The 21,392-nt window shown below is 39.8% G+C and overlaps 1 protein-coding gene across 5 annotated transcripts in view; it reads left to right on the top strand.

Annotated features, from left to right (window-relative positions):
• GAPVD1 (GTPase activating protein and VPS9 domains 1) overlaps positions 1-21,392 on the top strand; it is a 75,614-nt gene that overhangs the window by 7,253 nt on the left and 46,969 nt on the right. The window lies entirely within an intron of this gene.

Raw genomic sequence — 21,392 nt, forward strand, 5'->3', positions numbered from 1 at the left:
GTTTTTTTCACCACATGTAATTCCTTCTCTGGAATTAATTTTTTCATAGGCATGAAGGATTTTAGTTATGTACTTTTTACATTTGAACTGCTTAAACTTTTATTTTCATAGAATTATTGTGACTTTGGGGCACCTGGGTGGCTCAGTTGGTTGAGCGTCTGGCTCTTGATTTCATCTTAGGTCATGATCCCAGGATGGTTGGATCAGGCCCCGAGTTGGGCTCCATGCTCAGCATGGAGCCTACTTGAGATTCTCTCTTTCTCTATCTGCCCCTCTCCCATGCTTGTGCTCTTTTCCTTTCTCTAAAAAAAAAAAAAAAAAAAATTATTTGTGGATTTAACTCTGTAAGTAATCCTAATCAAGGTATTTTCTTTTTTTTTTTTTTTTTTTTTGGTATTTTCATTTTTAAAGGAACTAAGCCCAATAATTTCTGTATCATGTATACATTTTAGAAGAGGCTTTAAGGGGGCGCCTGGGTGGCGCAGTCGGTTAAGCGTCCGACTTCAGCCAGGTCACGATCTCACGGTCCGTGAGTTCGAGCCCCGCGTCAGGCTCTGGGCTGATGGCTCGGAGCCTGGAGCCTGTTTCCGATTCTGTGTCTCCCTCTCTCTCTGCCCCTCCCCCGTTCATGCTCTGTCTCTCTCTGTCCCAAAAATAAATAAACGTTGAAAAAAAAATTAAAAAAAAAAAAAAAAAAAAAGAAGAGGCTTTAGGGACTGAGCTGTTTGATTTCTTGTTTTTAAATTATAGTTCGTTAAAATTTCTTTATACTTAACCTATATTTTCCAATTTGGGGGAGTATGTTTCAATATGTATTATGATTTTTTTTAAAGTTTTCTTTTTTTTAAATGTTTGAGAGAGAGTGCCAGTGGGGAAGGACAGAGAGTTGGGGGAAAAAGGATGCAAAGTGAGCTCCAAGCTGACAGCAGCGATGCAGGGTTTGAACTCATGAACTGTGAGATCCTGACCTGAGCGGAAGTCAGGATGCTCCGCCCCATTTTTTTTTAGTTTTAAAAGCATTTCCAGTAGGGCAGTTTTTCACTGCTCCTAAGCTGAAACCCAGTTTTGTTTTGTTTTAAAGCTTTGTTTGTTTGTTTGTTTGTTTAAAGTTTATTTATTTGAGAGAGAGACTGTGAGCACACACAGGTTGGGGAAGACCAGAGAGAGAGGAGGAGAGAGAGAGAGAATCCCAAGCAGACTCTGCACTGTCAGCACTGAGCCAAACTCGGGGCTTGAACCTACAAACCAACTGTAAGATCATGACCTGAGTCAAAATCAAGAGCTGGACACTTAACCGACTAAGCCACCCAGGCACCTCTTGTTTTGTTTTTTAAGTTTTTTTGTTCAATCTCTACACCCAACATGGGGCTCGAACTGGACCAAGAGATTAAGAGTTGCATGCTCTTCCACCTGAGTCAGCCAGGTGCCCTTGAAATCCAGTTTTGAACTCTGCAATGTAATAGTCAGAAGTGGTGAATATCTGTTGATACTACAAGTTCTCATATTCACTATATATAAATAAAAGGTTAAACAGATGTTTAAACAAATGCTAACAGTGTAATTTTATATATGTGTATATATGTGTGCATGTGTGTATGTGTATATAGACATAGATATAAATCAAGCCAAAATTATCTTTGTATACACCTTTTCATATGCCTTTTTTAAAATATAAGGCTTTAAGTATAATGTAACTATAAAAGCAGCGAGATATCTGCTCATTAATCTGTGTGTCTGAAAAGATGCTTGCTTGGTCTTGCTCCCATGTAATGCTGGTACACCCACCCTAGAGATTAGTGGGAAGCATATCATCAAACATGTTCAGCTCTTCTTCCTTTTTTTTACTTACTAATTTATGTTTTCAGTTTATTGTCTGTGAATCTTTGATTAAAATTGGAAAATTTTAAGGAAAAAAAATATTAGTCAAGGGATATTAGCCTGTTTCTCTTTTTATAGGATCAGAGTCAAATTATCTTCCCAAGCAATCTGAATTTTACCCAAATACATTCATTTTTAAAGTTTTTAAGGACTTAGGCTAAACTCACCTATTTTTAACCCACTCTGAACTGTCTCCTTTCACTTTCTAATGCAAAACTGACCTATCTCTTGATTTTACTTTCATTACTTATAAATCATGACTAGCTGATAAAAAATACATTTGGTCTAAAAATTGTAAGGCAGAATTGCAAAATGTTTACAAATACAGATTTTTGTAATAGAAGAGCTTAAGAAAGCATAGGTGAATTATTTTTGCAGAATTTGTTTCATCTTTATTACCTCCTTTAGAACCCAAGGAATTTTTGAGTCCTTTAAAACCAAGTGTTTTTTGATAAATAACTATTCAAGGTTGTGATGGGCCAGCTTGGATTCTGAGAAAGTGACCTATTAAGTGTCCTTATGAGTAAATTTCTGTTCCACCATTAATGATAATAGTAATTGGCATTTATTGAGTTCTTTCTCTCTTTGTAGACATTAGGTAAACTAGTTAAAATTATGAATTCCATAATTCTGTGGAGGGATCTTAATGATTGATTTCTTTTTGAAAAGCTATTTTAGGCAACTAGATTTATTTATTATTTATTTTTTTTAATTTATTTTTTGTGGTCCAGGAGGTATCTTTTAGGTAAAACATAGTCAATGGTAATAAATAATGCTGCTTGAAGTTTGGTAATATTTATAAATTTATGGGGTGTCTGGGTGGCTCAGTTGGTTAAGTGTCTGACCAACTCTTGATCTTGGCCCAGGTCATGATATCAGTTTGTGGGTTCGAGCCCTGCGTAGGGCTCCATGCTGACGGTGCAGAGCCTGCTTGAGATTGTATCTGTCTCCCTCTCTCTCTGCCCCTCCCCTGCTTGCTCTCCACCTCTCAAAATAAAAATAAACTTTAAAAAATATTCATAATTTTATGAGATACCATTCTGGTAAATCTGATGAAATGGACTGACAGCCTGCTGTTTATTATACCTTCCCTAATTTTGAGGGTGGACTCTTGGATCTTGAAACAGGCTTTACCAGTATTACAGCTCAGCAAAAAATGCAGCTGAAGCTCACGGTTCTCTTTCTGTTTGGTTGTTTTGTACACGCACTGTACTTATGGAGGAAGCTAAGTTTATGCAGGGACCAAAGCTTCCTCAAAGCATGTGAGGTGGTGAAATCATTCTCTCCGAAATTCTCAAAGGGCTCTTAAGGACTTTAGGTTTTTTTTTAATTTAAATTATGTAGTTTATCTTGAGCTCCAGCTTTATGAATGTCTAGTGAGTTGTCATTAGAGATTGTTGAATTGGAAGAAATTAGATTTGGTGGTATTTAATTTCAGACTAATAAAATTAATGGAGATTTATCAAATTGTGAAAGTTCCTGATACCCATTTCTAGATTGGTGCCATTGCAGTTCTGCTTATTAGTGTATAGCTTGTTATTGTTGAACTGTGTCCATAAGTACTGTCCTTTTTGTTGCACTTGAAATTTTTCACACTTATGGGGCGCCTGGGTGGCTCAGTCGGTTGAGACATCCGACTTTGACTCAGGTCATGATCTCATAGCTTATGGGTTTGAGCCCCGCTTTGGGCTCTGTGCTGACAGCTCGGAGCCTGGAGCCTGCTTCTGATTCTGTGTCTGTCTGTCTGACTGTCTGTCTCTCTCTCTCTGCCCCTCCCCTGCTCACACACACACACTCTCTCTCAAAAATAAATAAAACATTAAGAAAAAAAAAAAAAAGCATCTGATTTCAGCCCAGGTCATGATCCCATGGTTTGTGGATTCGACCCCTGTGTCAGTCTGTATGCTGACAGCTCAGAGCCTGGACCCTGCTTCGGATTCTGTGTCTTCCTCTCTCTCTGCCCCTTCCCCACTCATGCTTTGTCTCTCTCTCTCTCCCTCTCAAAAATAATAAATGTTAAAAAAAATAAATAAAAATTTCCCATGTGTAATATATTATCATTCACGGAATTTGTCTGGTCCTAAGTGTTTAAGTAATTGCACTAACAGATCATTTAGCGGAGGAATCTTAGTCCCAAGTTTTTATTTAAAAAAAAAAAATTTTTTTTTTTAGTTTATTTATTTTTGAGACAGAGAGAGACAGAGCATGAACGGGGGAGGGTCAGAGACAGAGGGAGACACAGAATCTGAAGCAGGCTCCAGGCTCTGAGCTGTCAGCACAGAGCCCAACGTGGGGCTCAAACTCACAGACCATGAGATCATGACCTGAGCCGAAGTTGGAATTTCAACTGACTGAGCCACCCAGGTGCCCCACGTCCCAAGTTTTTATTATGTTTACTTTTTTTTAAATTACGAAAGTAATGTTCTTTGTTTTAAAAAAACCTAAAAATACAAAAAAAGAAAGCTTTTCTTCCCCACATATATATGTACATGCTATGTTTTCAGTTTTTTCTTTTTTCCCCCAGAAATTATTGTCAATACTTGTAGTGCTTTACATATATTAACTTGTCAAACTTTTACAGCCCATGAACATACCTTATGAAGTAGATTCTATTTTATATCCTTTTGCAGATGCAGAAAGCAAGGCAAGGAGAATTATCAAAGGTTGCGCAACTAGTGAGTGGCAAAGCTGATATTGGAGCACAGGGAGTCTTGCTCAAGGGTTTGTGGTTTAGCTGCCTCTTGGGTCTTACCTTGGGTATCATTCTTCAGTGTGCTTTTTTCATGTAATGGTACATCATGGACACCTTTCTGTGTACCTCTCTCAATAATTATGTATTGCGGGGCGCCTGGGTGGCGCAGTCGGTTAAGCGTCCGACTTCAGCCAGGTCACGATCTCGCGGTCCGGGAGTTCAAGCCCCGCGTCGGGCTCTGGGCTGATGGCTCAGAGCCTGGAGCCTGTTTCCGATTCTGTGTCTCCCTCTCTCTCTGCCCCTCCCCCGTTCATGCTCTGTCTCTCTCTGTCGCAAAAATAAATAAATGTTGAAAAAAAAATTAAAAAAAAAATAATTATGTATTGCTTCTCAATAATTATGTAGTACTCAGTGACAGAGATGTACCATAACAATGTTTTTCAAAATTAATCTTGTTTAATATTGTCAGTTACATTAGTAATGATTTCAAGTAATACTTTTTTTAGGGGTGCCTGGGTAGCTCAGTTGGTTAAATGTCCAAATCTTTTTTTTTTTTTTAATTTATTTTCATGTTTATTTTTGCAAGAGAGAGACAGAGCGTCATCGGGGGAGTGGCAGAGTGAGAGGGAGACACAGAATCCGAAGCAGGCTCTAGGCTGTGAGCTGTCAGCACAGAGCCGGATGAGGGGCCCAAAGTCACAAGCCTTGAGATTATGACCTGAGCTAAAGTCTGATGCTTAACTGAGTGAGCCACCCAGGTGCCCCCAACTCTTTTTTTTTTTTAATGTTTATTTATTTATTTTGAGAGAGAGAGAGAGAGAGAGAGAGCACACGTACAAATGTGAGTGGGGGAGGGGCAGAGAGAGAGAGGGAGAGATTCCCAAGCAGGCTCTGCACTGTCAGCCTGGAGCCAGACTCAGGGCTCGATCCCACAAACTGTGAGATCATGAGCTGAGCTGAAATCAAGAGTCAGACACTTAATGGACTGAGCCACCCAGGCACCCCAAGCACCTGCTTGGGACTCTCTAGCTCCCTGCCCCTCCCCCACTGTGTGCACGTGTGCGCATTTGCTCTCTCAAAATAAGTAAATACATTAAATAAATAAAAAGTCAAGGTTTTTGAACTGGAATAAGTGAGGATACACTAGTATTTACTAAGTAATGCTTATTTGCTGTCCAGGGATTTTGATATTCTCTCAGTTGGTTTGTGTAATAAAATCTGAGCTTAACCCATGAGCCATTTGGTATGCATGAATTTCATTATTTTTTTGTGGTTAGTCTGTCTTCTTTAATTCTCGAAAATTAGTAGTGTATTGGGGGCAAAAAAAAATCGACATCTGTTTGGATTTTATTTATTTTTGGCAGGCTGTAGAATTTTGGTGTCATAGCAAGAAGTCTGGTGTGGTGTTAATTTGAGATGTGAATACTGTCTGGCTTTATATGACTTGCATCTTCAAAGTAGTGTGCCTTTCAGTTCCTTGTACCTTGTGCCAGGAATAGTTGGTACTAAGTCCGTTTTTTCCCCTACAGTGTTTCACTGTTTTTTCAAATATACCAACTAAAGATAATTAAAGTATGATTTGCTTCCATTTTTTTTCCTCATTGACGGTTATTTTTTATTTTTATTTCTTTGAAAGTTTATTTATTAATTTTGAGAGTGAAAGTATGAGCAGGTGAGGGGCAGAGAGAGAAGAGAGAGCAAGAATCCCAAGCAGGCTTTGCACTGCCAGCGTGGAGCCCGGTGTAGGGCTCGAACTCACGAAATGTGCAGTCATGACCTGAGCCAATTTCGGACACTTAACCAATTGAGCCGACCAAGCACCCCAATAGCTATTTTTTAATTGTGAAGAAGTACGTCATTCAGTCATTTGTGTAATAATTTTTTATAAATTCAGATGTTAAATGAGTACCTGCTAAATGCCAGCCTGTCTGCTGAGGAAATGGGGATACCAAGATGACTATGTCACTCCTTCAGGTAACTTGGAGGTTTGTTGAGAAAGCAACCCTTTGTTGCAAACAGTATAAAATATGAAAAGCTATGATAGAGATGAGCCCAAAGGAGAAAGTATGAGAATGGCCAGGAAAGACTCCTTGGTTTGAGCTGGGCTCTGATGCTTAAGTGAGATTTGACTGGCCAGTGACAAGAGTGGGTCAAGAATTCCAGAGGGTATGTAGAAATCTGGTCTGTGGAATCTATTCAGATTTGTTATGATCACATATCCCTGTGAGAATGAGGGCCCCTCAAGAGCAGACTTTGCCTGTCTTGTTCATTAGTGCCTAGCACATTGTAGATCTTTAACAAACATTTGTTGAATGAGTGAGTGAAGGAAGTGTGTTAAAGTTTACTGTGCTTGTCCAGTTTTTAGAAAGAGATGAACTCATTATTTTTAATACCTGACAATTTTTAGATCATGTAATTTAACAAAACATAAAATGAGTAATAAACTGCTCCACACTGAAGGAGGTTAAGTTTTATAAAAGGAAACACATGTAGACAAATCCTTGTAATTCAAAATGGTTATTTATAAAAATATTTGCAAAAGATGTCCATCTCTTGTAGATCCCTGAAAAGTGGTGGGTAACTAAAATAAATCCTCAAGGGGTGCCTGGGTGGCTCAGTCAGTTGAGCTTCTGACTTCTGCTGGGGTCATAGTCTCGTGGTTTGTGGGTTTGGGCCCCATGTTGAGCTGTGTGCTGACAGTGCAGAGTCTGCTTTGGACTCTCTGTCTCCCTCTCTTTGCTCCTACCCCGCTCACTCTCTCTCAAAAATAAAGAATAAACATTAAAAAAATTTTTTTAACAAATCCTCAAATTTAAATTATTTGATTGATAAACCTTGGAAGCTAACATTGTGGTAGGTCATTAAAAAATGGCAGTCATGTCCTTTTTTGCCGTATCGGGTTAATACGGTATCAGTGAGAGAGAGTGAATCTGTTTTTTTTTTTTTAATGTTTATTTATTTATTGTTTTGAGAAAGAGAGAGTGTGTGTCAGCTGGGAGGGGCAGAAAGAGAGGGAGAGAGAGAATCCCAAGCAGGCTGTGCACTGTCAGCACACACCACACCCTGACATGGAGCCCGATCCCATGAACCATGAGATCATGACCTGGCTGAAATCAAAAGTTGGACGCTTAACCGACTGAGCCACCCAAGCACCCCAATTTTAAAAAATAATGCTTATTATTTTAATAATAAACACACACACACATTTTTTAATGTTTACTTATTTTTGAGAGAGAGAGAGAGCATGAAAGGGAAAGGGCAGAGAGAGAGAGGAAGTCATAGGATCCGAACTGTTGACGGCAGAGAGCCTGACGAGGGGCTCGAACCCACAAACTGCAAGATTATGACTTTAGCCAAAGTCAGACGCTTAACTGACTGAGCCACCCAGACACCCTGACAGTTTGAAACTTTCAAAGAAAAAGGGACTTGTCCAGATACTGACTCACCAATGAATAGTTGTTGAAAGACTGGGGCGATTAGAAGTGGCCTTGACCTATGAATTACAGCACTCACAGATGGTGTAGTGGTAAGAGCTCAGTGAGTCACATGTACTTGGATTCTGGTTTCATCTTTGCCAGTTACTAATTTGACCTTGGGCAAATTAATTTCCTCAGTTTCCTCACCTGTAAAACATGGATAAGAATACCTGCCTTTCAGGGATGTTATACAGATTAAATGAGAATATTCATTTAAAACACCTGGTTGGTGCCTAGTACATGACAAGCCTGAAATATATGGTAGTTATTATTTGTATTTACTGAACACTGATATATTTTACTATGACCAGTTAATTAAAATTCTTTTCAAGCTCAACCATTACTATTTATATAACAATTTTTAATGTTTATTTATTTTTGAGAGAGAGCACGAGTGCAAGTGTTGGGGGCAGCAGAGAGAGAGGGAGACACAGAATCCCGAAGCACGTTTCAGGCTCTGAGCTGTTAGCACAGAGCCTGGTGCAGGGCTTTAACTCATGAACTGCGAGATCATGACCTAAGCCGGAGTCGAATGCTTAACCAACTAAGCTACCCAGGTGCCTCTCAACCATTACTGTTTATAATGCAGTTTTAAAAAGTTTGCTGTTATATGGAAATTAATAGGGGCACCTGGGTGGCTCAGTCGGTTGAGCATCTGACTCTTGTTTCGGCTCAGGTCATGGTCTCATTCATGGTCTGTGGGTTCAAGCCCTGCATCAGGCTCTGCTGACAGCGTGGAGCCTGCTTGGGATTCTCTCTGCCCCTCCAGTGTATGCTCTCTCTTTCTCTCAAAAATAAATAAATGAACTTTTAAAAACTTTAAACATTTATATATTTTTAGAACAGTTTAAGTTTTACGGAAAAATTGAGAGAATAGTATAAGGAGTTCCCATGTACCTAGCACCAAGTTGCCCCTATCATTTACATCTTACCCTTAGCATGGTATATTTGTTACACTTAGTGAATATATATATATATATATATATTTTTTTTAAACGTTTTTATTTCTGAGAGCAAGTGGGGGAAGGGCAGAGAGCGAGGAGGACAGAGGATCTGAAGCAGGCTCCACACTGACAGCAGAAAGCTTGATGCGGGACTCGAATTCACAAACTGAACCATGAGATTGTGACCTGAGCTGAAGTTGGATGCTTAACCAACTGAGCCAGCCAGGGGCCCCACTGAACCAATATATTGACACATTATTATTAAAGTTCATATGTTATTTAGATTTCCTTAGTTTTCACCTGATGTCCTTTTCCTGTTCTAGGATCCCACTTTATATGTAGTTGTCATTATCTCTGTAATATTTTTGAAGATTTTTTATTTTTATTTTTAATGTTTATTTTATTTTTGAGAGAGAGAGAGAGACAGAGCACAAGTGGAGGAGGGGCAGGGAGTGAGGGAGACACAGAATCCGAAGCAAGCTCCAGGCTCCAATCTGTCAGCACAGAGCCTGATGTGGGGCTGAGACTCGTGAACCACGAGATCATGACCTGAGCTGAAGTCAGATGCTTAACCAACTGAGCCACTCAGGCGCCCCTATTTATTTACTTTTAGAGAGAGAGAGAGGGAGACAATCCCAAGCAGGCTCAGCATTGTCAGCACAGAGCCCGACCTGGGGCTCGAACTCACAAACCGTGAGATCATGACCAGAACCAAGATCAAGAGTCGGACACTTAACCAACTGAACCACCCAGGTGTCCTGAGAGGTTGTTTAACATAGTGTTGGATGTTCTAGCATCAGCAATCAGACAACAAAAGGAAATCAAAGGCATCAAAATTGGCAAAGATGAAGTCAAGCTTTTACTTTTTGCAGGTGACATGATACTATACATGGAAAACCCTATAGACTCCACCAAAAGTCTGCTAGAACTGATACATGAATTCAACAAAGTCACAGGATACAAAGTTAGTGTACAGAAATCAGTTGCATTCTTATACACTAATAACGAAGCAACAGAAAGACAAAGAAACTGATCCCATTCACAGTTGCACCAAGAATCATAAAATACCTAGGAATAAACCTAACCAACGATGTAAAAGATCTGTATGCTGAAAACTATAGAAAGATTATGAAGGAAATTGAAGAAGATACAAAGAAATGGAAAAACATTCCGTGCTCATGGATTGGAAAAATAAATATTGTTGAAATGTCAGTACTACCCAAAGCAATCTACACATTCAATGCAATCCCAATCAAAATTGCACCAGCATTCTTCTCGGAGCTAGAACAAGCAGTCCTAAAACTTGTATGGAACCACAAAAGACCCCTGAATAGCCAAAGTAATATTGAAGAAGAAGACCAAAGCGGGAGGCATCACAATCCCAGACTTTAGCCTCTACTACAAAGCTGTAATCGTCAAGACAGCATGGTATTGGCCCAAAAGCAGACACATAGACCAATGGAATAGAATAGAGACTCCAGAATTAGACCCACAAGAGTATGGCCAACTAATCTTTGACAAAGCAGGAAAGAATATCCAATGGAAAAAAGACAGTCTCTTTAACAAATGGTGCTGGGAGAACTGGACAGCAACATGCAGAAGAATGAAACTAGACCACTTTCTTACACCATTCACAAAAATAAACTCAAAATTGATAAAGGACCTGAATGTGAGACAGGAATCCATCAAAACCCTAGAGGAGAAAGCAGGAAAAAACCTGTGACCTTAGCCGCAGCAATTTCTTACTTGACACATCTCCAAAGGCAAGGGAATTAAAAGCAAAAATGAACTATTGGGACCTCATGAAGATAAAAAGCTTCCTTTGCACTGCAAAGGAAACAATCAACAAAACTAAAGGCAACCAATGGAATGGGAAAAGATATTTGCCAATGACATATCAGACAAACGGCTAGTATCGAAACTCTATAAAGAACTCACCAAACTCCACACCCGAGAAACAAATAATCCAGTGAAGAAATGGGCAGAAAACATGAATAGATGCTTCTCTAAAGAAGACATCCAGATGGCCAACAGGCACATGAAAGGATGCTCAATGTCACTCCTCGTCAGGGAAATACAAATCAAAACCACACTGAGATACCACCTCATGCCAGTCAGAGTGGCTAAAATGAACAAATCAGGAGACTGTAGGTGCTGGGGAGGATGTGGAGAAACGGGAACTCTCTTGCACTGTTGGTGGGAATGCAAACTGGTGCAGCCTCTCGAGAAAACAGTGTGGAGGTTCCTCAAAAAATTAAAAATAGATCTACCCTATGACCTGGCAATAGCACTGCTACGAATTTACCCAAGGGATACAGGAGGGCTGATGCATAGGGGCACTTGTACCCCAATGTTTCTAGCAGCACTTTCAACAATAGCCAAATTATGGAAAGAGCCTAAATGTCCATCAACTGATGAATGGATAAAGAAATTATGGTTTATATACACAATGGAATACTACTTGGCAATGAGAAAGAATGAAATATGGCCTTTTGTAGCAACGTGGGTGGAACTGGAGAGTGTTATGCTAAGTGAAATAAGTCATACAGAGAAAGACAGGTACCATATGTTTTCACTCTTATGTGGATCCTGAGAAACTTAACAGAAGACCATTGGGGAGGGAAAGAAAAAAAAAGGTTAGGGAGGGCAGAAGCCAAACCATAAGAGACTCCTAAAAACAGAATACACTGAGGGTTGATGGGGGGTGGAAGGGAGGGGAAAGTGGGTGATGGGCATTGAGGAGGGCACCTTTTGGGATGAGCACTGGGTGTTGTATGGAAACCAATTTGACAATAAATTTCATATTAAAAAAAGATGAAAAATAATAGCATGTTTATATATTGGTGAGAATATCCAGTAGAGAGGGAAATATGGATGGGGGGATGGGGTAGTTGGGATTACTGCAGTAATATTCTTGAGTAGATAGATGTGAAGGGAGGAAATTAGCATAAAAGTGAGGGTTGGCTTTGATCATGAGAAAGGCAGCCCATTCAAAATAAAAGGTAGAGCATGTGTGTGTGTGTACACATATATATATACTTGTAGTTACTTGTAGTTTAGTTGTTCCTGGCGTCCAAGTTGACTAAACTTTATGAGGACAGAGGCTGTGTGTGTTCTGTCTTGTACTATTAGTGCCTGGTACAATGAAGACATTCAGAAAATATTTGTTGAATTGAATTAAGTTGGAGAAGATCGCTTTTAACAGGCTACCAATTCTAAGATTCTTTTTTTTATTTTTCTTAATGCTTTTTATTTTAGAGAGAGACAGCGCGTGAGTGGGGGAGGGGCAGAGAGAGAGGGAGACACAGAATCTGAAGCAGGCTCCGGGCTCTGAGCTGTTGGCACAGAGCCTGAAGCAGGGCTCAAACTTCTGAACCATGAGATCATGACTTGAGTGTAAGCCGGACGCTTTACTGACTGAGCCACCCAGGTGCCCGCCCTTTAATTTTTTTGTTAATGTTTATTTAAAATTTTTTTTTAATTTTTTTTTAACGTTTATTTATTATTGAGAGACAGAGAGAGACAGAGCTTGACCAGGGGAGGGACAGAGAGGGAGACACAGAATTGGAAGCAGGCTCCAGGCTCTGAGCTGTCAGCACAGAGCCCGACATGGGGCCCGAACTCACAAACTGCAAGATCATGACCTGAGCTGAAGTCGGACGCCTAACTGACTGAGCCACCCAGGCACCCCTGTTAATGTTTATTTTTGAGAGACAGAGAGAGAGACACAGAGCACGAGCAGGGGAAGGGCAGAAAGAGAGAGAGGGAGACACAAAGAACCTGAAGCAGGCTCCAGGCTCTCAGCTGTCAACACAGAGCCCGATGCAGGGCTCAAACCCATGAACCGTGAGGTCATGACTTGAGCCGAAGTCTGACGCTTAACCAACTGAGCCTCCCAGGCACCCTCACTTTTTTTTTTTAAAGAGAGAGCACGAGTAGATGAGAGCACGATAATGAGTGATAATTGAGCATTTTTTCATGTGTCGGTTGGCCGTCTGGATGTCTTCTTTGGAGAAGTGTCTATTCATGTCTTTTGCCCATTTCTTTACTGGATTATTTGCTTTTAGGGTGTTGAGTTTGATAAGTTCTTTATAGATTTTGGATACTAACCCTTTATCTGATGTGTCGATTGCAAATATCTTCTCCCATTCTGTCGGTTGCCTTTTAGTTGTGCTGATTGTTTCTTTTGCTGTGCAGAAGCTTTTTATTTCGATGAGTTCCTGATAGGTCATTTTTGCTTTTGTTTCCCTTGCCTGTGGAGGCGTGTTGAGTAAGAAGTTGCTGCGGCCAAGGTCAAAGAGGTTTTTGCCTGCTTTCTCCTAGAGGATTTTGATGGCTTCCTGTCTTACATTTAGGTCTTTCATCCACTTTGAGTTTATTTTTGTGTATGGTGTAAGAAAGTGGTCCAGGTTCATTTTTTTGCATGTTGCTGTCCAGTTTTCCCAGCACCACTTGCTGAAGAGACTGTCTGTATTCCATTGGATATTCTTTCCTGCTTTGTCAAAGATTAATTGGCCATAAGTTTGTGGGTCCATTTCTGGGTTCTCTGTTCTGTTCTGTTGATTTAAGTGTCTGTTTTTGGGCCATTATCCACCTGTATTTTAAATGAGTGTAAACTCAGATGAAGTAGATATCACTAGAAGCCAGTTGAAGTAAAAACCAATAGATAAAAGGAACTTTAAGGAGTCAATTATTAACAGAACTGAAAATTAAGGTAGATGTGAGTGACAAAATGTTTAGGTTAGTCTGTTGAGAGCAAGGGCTGTTTTTGAATCAGAACTGAGTCAGTGTGAATTTTGATGTAGTTACTTGCTAGATACATCAACACTTTTCTCAACTGTTAAATGAAGTTAATGAGAGCACAGTCATCATAGGGTTTTAAGGATTCAATGAGGAAAAAATAGCAGTGCCTGGAATAATAAAGTTCTAAATAAATGTTAGCTTGATAGAGTATTGTTATTATTTGTTTGATATTGACAGTGTTGTTACTTTTCAGGATACTAACTTATTTGCAGATGTTTGTACTTTCCTGTTGTCTTCAGTATGGTAAAATTTCCCACTTTTAGTTGTTTCTGCCTATATTTTATTTAAGCTATTTCCCGGTAGCTGTTAACTCCTCTTGTGTTACAGGGTGCCTTAGAAGAGCAGAACAACCTTATAGACTTTACTTTTTACATTCTCCAACCCTCTTTTGGCAACTGTGGGTTTTTTTTTTTTTTTTTTTGCTTTTTTTAATGTTTATTTACTTTTGAGAGAGAGAGACAGCGCAACAGGGGAGGGGCAGAGAGAGAGAGAGAGAGAGAGAGAAAGGGGACACAGAATCCGAAGCAGGCTCCAGGCTCCTAGCTGTCAGCACAGAGCCCGATTCAGGGCTCGAACCCATGAACTGTGAGATCATGACCTGAGATGAAGTCGGACACTGAGCCACCCACGCACCCCGGCAATTATTGTTTTTAAATAAGCAGTGACCTGTTAGGTATTATTATTTGTGTGGGGGGGGGGGGGTATTTTTTTTTTTCAGAATGTGTGAGCTAATAATAATCTTGGTGCTGTACCTGATTTGAGTTCACTTAACATGATTGAGCTCCTCCTAGCTGCCATGAGGTATGTTAGGACACAAAGTTGAATTCTCTCCCTCAGTGTTTACAGTCTAAGAGGAGAGATAGAGATGTAATATTATACTCCAGTGTGTGGTACATGTTGTATAAAATAGTATTCAGCATATGAATTTAATTTAGGTAAACTGGACATAAATATAGGTCAGAGTTAATATTTTTAATCTCTTAACATTTTACCCAGTGGTTTACTGACATTTTCTTTTTTTTTTTTTTTTAATTTAATTCAATTTTTAAAATTTACATCCAAGTTAGTTAGCTTATAGTGCAACAATGATTTTAGGGGTAGATTCCTTAATGCCCCTTACCCATGTAGCCCATCCCCCCTCCCACAACCCCTCTAGTAGCCCTTTGTTCTCCATATTTAAGAGTCTCTTATGTTTTGTCCCCCTCCCTGTTTTTATATTATTTTTGCTTCCCTTGTGTTTATCTGTTCTATGTCTTAAAGTCCTCATATGAGTGAAGTCCTATGATATTTGTCTTTCTCTAATTTCGCTTAGCGTAATACCCTCTAGTTCCATCAATGTAGTTGCAAATGGCAAGATTCATTGGTTTGATTGCCATTTACTGACATTTTCTTATGTTTATATGGTAATGAGATTATGGATTTATACAATAATATTTTATTTTATTTATAATTTTTATTTTTTTTATATAATAATGTTTTAAAAAGTATCATCTTGTATGGTAACCTATTAACCTGTTTTTTTGCCACCATTCAGATCAGCTAATTATAGAAAGAAAAAGTACTGAAACATACAATTCTTGAACTTGATGAAAGGAAAAAAAATGCTTAGCAAGTTTGTCTAGACTTACCTAAAATATCTTTGATTTGGAGCTATTGAGGGATTTAGAAGGTGAATTCTTATTTAGATTAGGTGGAGCAATACTTGCATGTGTTAAATTTTTTTTAAGTGAAGCTACATTTGAAGGTTTTAATTTCTAAATTGCATAAATTGGTTCATATTTTGCTATGTCACTGGAAACATTTTATGTGTCCTCTCTATCTTGAACAGTATTTCGGTTATAATTAGACTGTGAGCTCCTTGAGATTAGGGGACCTGGCTAAGCTCCAGAAAAGCTCAGTAATATATTTGTTGAATTAAATTGTATTAAAGCAGCAAGAAGGGCACAGTTTGAGAATTTCTAAAATATTTTTTTTCATATTTTTTATTATGAAAAATTTCTAACATAACTGAAATTGTTGAAGGATAGTATAGTGATCATCAACTACCCTTCACCTAGATTCAACAATTGTTTACATTTTGCTGCATTTAAAAAATCTCCTGGGGCACCTGGGTAGCTCTGTTGGTTAAGCGTCTGACTTTAGCTCAGGTCATGGTCTTGTAGTCTGTGGGTTTGAGCCCCACGTCGGGCTCTGTGCTAAAACAGCTTGGAACCTGGAGCCTGTTTCAGATTCTGTTGTCTCCCTCTCTCTCTGAGCCTCCCCTACTCGTGCTCTGGCTCGCTCTCTGTCAAAAATAAAGAAAAAATTGTTTTTAATCTCTTATTTTTTTGCTGAACCATATACAAGGAAGTTGCAGACATCCTTAACACTATACTTTTATATACTTGAGCATGCATCTCTTGAAAATAAGATATTCTCCTGAGTAACCACAGGATTTTTGCATCATTCTTGTAGGGATCAGGGTAATAATAATGGCGTACTGGCTCTATCATCTATCTACCACTTGTGTGGCCCTGAGCAAATTACTCAGCATCCCCGAGCCTCAGTTTCCTGGGCTGCAGAGCACTTGTTTCAGAGGGATATTATGAAGAGGGAATGTTTAAAGTTCTTAGAAGCACACCAGGCACCATTTTCAGTTTATAACCTGTTTCTCCATATGATACTCAACTGTGGTGAATAATACCATACCTACTGTTGTTCCTAGAGTTGGAAACTTTTACCTTATTTTCCCCAATTGTGATGAACAAATCTTGTGTTTCTGCCTCGTAACATGTCCCAAACTTGTCCTGTTCTTTCTATTGCTACTACATTTCCTGCCTACCAACAACTTCGTTGTCTCTCTTCATCTAGTCCTATCCCCGTGTCCTCATTTTTTTCCTTACTGCTGGAGTTTATGTTCTCAAATATAAATATTATCATAATAGGAGCTTAAACTCCTATTTAAAACTTTTCCCAACACCTACAGTGCAAAGTCTAAGTTTCTTGACTCTGGCTTTTGTGTACCTTTTGTCTCTGCAGCCTTATCTCTCATTTTACCCATTCTCCACCTCTCCCCACCTCACTGAACACACAGGCACAGTCCCCCAGACTGTAGGAAGCCATGAGTAACTCTCTAAATGTACTCTTCGTTATACACCTCTGTGCCTTTGCTTGGTTGGCACCTTCTATCTGGAACTCCACCCCACCCACCATCCTCTTTATGTCTGGCAAATACTCGTCTCTCCCCTCCCCAGCCCCTCAACTTGCCTTTCAAGACTAGGTGCAGGTATCTAACTCCTCAATCGTTTCTTCTCTTTTTGTCCCCCCTCCACATTGTATAGTCTTCTAGCATAACACCCATTACATTTTTGGACAGCCATTTGCTTGCACGTCTGCTTCATTCTGCTAGGTTAGGAAGTTCTTGAGGGTACACATTAGACTTTATTCCTTTTGTATTTCTGGTACCTAATATGTTGCTTGTACCAGGATGATAAATGTAGATATTGTGTCCACTTTTTATGGGTGAAAAAAAAAAATCTGAGGTTCAGAGAATATGCTTTATGTGCCCAAGTAATAGCACTAATTAATGAAGTATTCAGGTCTTTAAGAGCCCATTTCAGTACTGTTTTCATTAACTGTAATACTTCTTACAATTGCAATCATTTATTCAGTGATTCTGTTCTTAGTCTATGGACCTAGAGCCCCCTAGAGGATGTTAGAGTTCCCACATGGAAGTCTACAAAGTTATATATATTAATTGTCTGTAAACTGAGTTAATATGATTTTATAGGTATATGTCTGTATGTCACCAGTTATTTTTTGAATGTACCCAGATACTTTTGTTATTAACAATGAATCATCTTAGTGGACATACTTACATCTTTTGAGAAGAGAGCAATATGAGGGCCTTCATGATACAGGAGATTTAGAATAACAGCTTCTTGTGGTTTGCTTCGTGTGTTTAGAATAACAGCTTCGTGTGGGAATTGATAAAGTATAAGAGAGTGGTCTTTGGAAGCAATAAGATTCAGGTTAGATGGTAATATCTGAAATTTTCCTAGTTTTCAGTAGTTCATTAAAATAAGAAAGTTAAAAAAATTCCTGAAATGAAAATTATTAATTGCTAAACGTGTTTATGTCAGGCAGCTTTAAAAAACATTTCTAGCTGCTACCATAATGTTTAATTCTGTGTTTTTGGTCTTAGCACCAAAAAAAAAAAAATTCAATATATGAACAGTTTTTTTTTTTAATTTTTTTAATGTTTATTTTTTTTAATTAATTTTTTTAACATTTATTTATTTTTGAGACAGAGACAGAGCATGAACGGGGGAGGGTCAGAGAGAGAGGGAGACACAGAATCTGAAACAGGCTCCAGCCGTCAGCACAGAGTCCGACGCGGGGCTCGAACTCACGGACCGCGAGATCGTGACCTGAGCTGAAGTCGGACGCTCAACCGACTGAGCCACCCAGGCGCCCCAATGTTTATTTATTTTTGACAGAGAGAGAGAGAGAGAGTGAGCAAGCATGAGCGGGGGAGGGGCAGAGAGAGAGGGAGACACAGAATCCGAAGCAGGCTCCAGGCCCCGAGCTGTCAGCACAGAGCCTGACGCGGGGCCTGAACTCACAGACTGCGAGATCATGATGTGAGCAGAAGTCAGTTGCTCAACCGACTGAGCCACCCGGGCACCCCATATGTGAACAGTTTTTATTGGATCTGTAAACATATTGAGAGCTTTGAGGTCTGGGTTGTCATCTCCGTTAAAATGTGAATTCACTACAAATGTATTGTTTTATCAATTCCAAATCCATTAAGGTCACTCATGAATCTGATTGGCTGGGACAACTTTTTTCCTAGCTTTATTGAGATATAATTGACATATAACATTGTGTAAGTTTAAGATACATAATGTGATGATTTGATACACAAATGTATTGCAAAGGTTAATAAGGTTAATTAACACCTCCTTTACCTCATATAATTACCGTTTTGTTGTTGTAGTTATGGTAAGGACATTGAAACTATACTGTCATAGTAATTTTCAAGTGTACAATCGTAATGTTAATTCTTTTTTTTTTTTTTAAGTTTACTTATTATTCAAGAGAGAGAGTGAGAGAGAGCATGAGCAGGGGGAGGGCAGAGAGAGAGGGAGAGAGAGCGAGCCCCAAGCAGGCTCTGTGCTGTCAGTGCTGAGCCCTACTTGGGCCTCAGTCTCATGAACTGTGAGATCATGACCGGAGCTGGAATCAAGAGTCGGACACTCAACTGACTGAGCCACCCAGGTGCCCCCATAATGCTAGTTCTTAGTAGAATTATTTTTCTAGCTTATTGACAATGTGCTACCTGGACATACGATGTTGTATTGTGTTATATGGGCCACAGGCACTTGTGTCGTTGATATAAATCATTTGTGGTTTGGGGCTACACTGATTACTGTCGTTGATATAAAACATCATCACAGAGGGGCTATGAGCTGAGTGCTTTGTGTCACTCTACCCCGTGTCCCCTGGGAAAGTCTGAGACTAGGGCCAAAAGTGGCCCCAACAGGGTCCTCCCTGAGTTTCAGGGAGGTGAGTTCCCAGAGATTGGGTCTTTGCTTGAGGTCAGACTGGGCAGGAGATGCTCTGGACCCCACCCTTGGGGAGGAGGCAGATGCCTCCTTAGCTGGAGGTTGGAACAGATTTGCGGCCAGCAAGTGAGTTTAGTGGCTGAGCTGAGGTACCCTGCCCAGGGACCTCATAACCCAATTCACACTACTCTCCCCTGTTTAAGAAAAAGATGTGGTCTGGCAGGCCTAGGTTCAAGGGCATGCATAGCTTAAATAATAATGCTTTAAAATATGTGTGCTATTTCTATTTGTTTAGCTACTAGATAAACAAGAATTATGTGAGTTTATTCCTTTGGCAAATATTTGTTCAATTCTTTAAAAAATTTTTTTTAATTCTAGAGAGAGGGTGGGAGTAGGGAGAAGGGAGACGGAGAGAGAGAGAATCACAAGCAGGCTCTGTGCTCAGTGCTGAGCCTGATGCGGTGCTTGATCCCAGGACCCTGGAATAATGATCTGAGCCAAAATAAAGAGTTGGACGCTCAACCGAATGAGCCATCCAGGTGCTCCAAATATTTGTTCAATCCTTGCTATGAACCAGGCCTCTCCTCAGCCCTGAAGTTACAGCTGTGAGTGAATAAAACAGACAAGCCTTGGCCCTGGTGGCTCTTACCTTTAAGTGGGGAACCATACATACTCTAAGCATAATGAACATGCTAGTAGCTGTCTGTAATTTAACGCTAGACAAAGGCAAGTACTTTTTTTAAAAGACTGGAAAAGGGAATAGGAAGGGATAGTTTCAATTTTAGGAGTTATCTGAGAAGGCCTTTCTAAATAGAAATTTGAGCAGAGAGACCTAAATGAAAGTACTAGCCTTGCAAAGATACCTAAAGGAATAGTGTTCCAGACAGAGGGATCATCAAATGCAGGGGCTTTGAAGAAGGGGCATGCTTGGCCTGTTCAAGCAAGGAAGCCAGTGTGTCTGGAGCTGTGTGAGCAAGGGTAGAATGGTAGGAAATGAGGTTGGAGAAGTAGCCAGGGGGTAGACCTTCAGATTTCATTCTAAATGTAAAATAAGGCTTTGGATGGTTTCTAGTAAGGGAATAAGGTGATCTGACTGACTTTTAAAGGATGCTCTGTGCTAGGTAGAGAATGGACTCTAGTAGTACAAGAAAGGAAGCAGGGAAATCAGGAAGTGGTGGTTATAGACCTTTGGGTGAGAGATGATGGTGGAGGAGGTGGTGAGAAGTAGTCAGATTGGAGATGTATTTTAAAGATAGAGTCAAAAAATAATAAAAAAAAGTCAACAGGTTAGGTTGATTGCAATGTAAAAAGGAACAGTCAAGGAAATTCTAGTGCTAATAGACACTAGATTTGAAGGAAATACACAAGGTTTTTACTGAGGGTGTCTCTGAGCAGTGGCCTTATTAGGAACTTTCCTTTTTGCTTATCTGTATTTACCAGTGTTTTTTTTTTTTTAATTTTTTTTAACGTTTATTTATTTTTGAGACAGAGAGAGATAGAGCATGAACAGGGGAGGGGCAGAGAGAGAGGGAGACACAGAATCTGAAACAGGCTCCAGGCTCTGAGCTGTCAGCACAGAGCCCGACGCGAGGCTCGAACTCACAGACCGTGAGATCATGACCTGAGCTGAAGTCGGATGCTTGACCGACCGAGCCACCCAGGCGCCCCATCAGTGTTTCTATACTGAACCTGTAATGCTTCTGCACTAAATATACAGATTATTTTAAAATTAGAGTTAATCATAGTACTAAATGTAGCCTCGTTCTTTTGTTTTTTGTTAATTTTATTTTTGAGTGCGTGAGAGAGAGAGTGCAAGTGGAGGAGGGGGCAGACAGAGAGGGAGACAGAGGATCTAAGGCAGGCTCCGTGCTGACAGCAGAGAGCCTGATGCGGGTCTTGAACTAATAAATTGTGAGATCATGACCTGAGCCGAAGTCAGACACTTAACTGACTGAGCCATCCAGGCACCCCTAAATGTAGCCTAATTCTTAATGTATTCTCCTACCCCTTTTGATTTTGGAAAACAATTTAAGTGACATCAAATTTTTAAATT

This window comes from Herpailurus yagouaroundi, unplaced genomic scaffold (assembly GCF_014898765.1).
Source record: "Herpailurus yagouaroundi ecotype Mexico unplaced genomic scaffold, PumYag 160, whole genome shotgun sequence".
NCBI classification, from domain to species: Eukaryota; Metazoa; Chordata; class Mammalia; order Carnivora; family Felidae; genus Herpailurus; species Herpailurus yagouaroundi.